This window comes from Nannospalax galili, unplaced genomic scaffold (assembly GCF_000622305.1).
Source record: "Nannospalax galili isolate Female #2095 unplaced genomic scaffold, S.galili_v1.0 scaffold323, whole genome shotgun sequence".
In the NCBI taxonomy this organism is placed as follows: Eukaryota; Metazoa; Chordata; class Mammalia; order Rodentia; family Spalacidae; genus Nannospalax; species Nannospalax galili.
The window spans coordinates 22229-23165 of NW_008350329.1; positions in this window are offsets into that span (position 1 = coordinate 22229).

Sequence of the window (937 nt, forward strand, 5' to 3'; positions counted from 1 at the left end):
AAAAAAAACAAGTATCTTCTTGAAGTCCCTCAAATTAAGGTAAAGAATAAGAACAAATCGTTCTGGAAGAACGCAAAGGAAAATAGCTTTAGATACTTAAGTGACAATAGAATTTATTCTCATAATTGTTTTAATAGCTTTTGTATAATCCTCATCGCTATTATGAGATACAAAATGTATTTATCAAATCTGTAATCATTATGCCAAAAAATCTGAATTACTGTAATATTTTGCATATTGTTAAAACTGTAACTTTAATTGTAAAAAAAAAATTTTAAATAAAAAAAAAGAGAGAGAGACAGGTTTTTGAAGAAATGGCATGACTTTTGGAAATGGCATGACTGCTCCAAAATGAAGCTGACTAAGAAGACCAGTTCTGGGCAGTTTAAAAATGAATGTCTTTACAGTGGAGAGACTAAGCCCCCTACAGTTCCAGCAGCCTTCCCGTGAACCAAAGTGGGAGGGTTTTCCTTGCGACAAAAGAGTCTCCACAGAGGCGGTCAAAGCCTCAATAGGGCCCACCCTAGGTTCTAAGTCTCTAGTAGCGAGTATCCATTTGTGAATGTTATCACTGCGGACAGGCTCCATAGCATTTCAAGTAGGGATGTTTAGTCCCTCCCAAGTTAATTGTTTGATAAGCACCTCTTGGGTGGGTCCAGACTCCACCCTCTGCTCTACTGCCTCAGTGACATGGGTAAGGAAGTTCATAAATGATGCCCCTGACTGTTGAATCAAATTACAGAAAGACTTGTGGGTCAAGGGAGGAGCAATATTTAAGGGCCTTAAAGGCCAAGTCAGAAACTTGTTGGAAATAGGCATGGAGGCCAATAGTAGACTGGGAGATGGGGTCAGTATATTGTCTGTGTCCCATGAGCATGTCCAAAGTAATATTGAGGCCATATTGGAGATTTAGGCATGCCTGGTTTTCAGCATGATC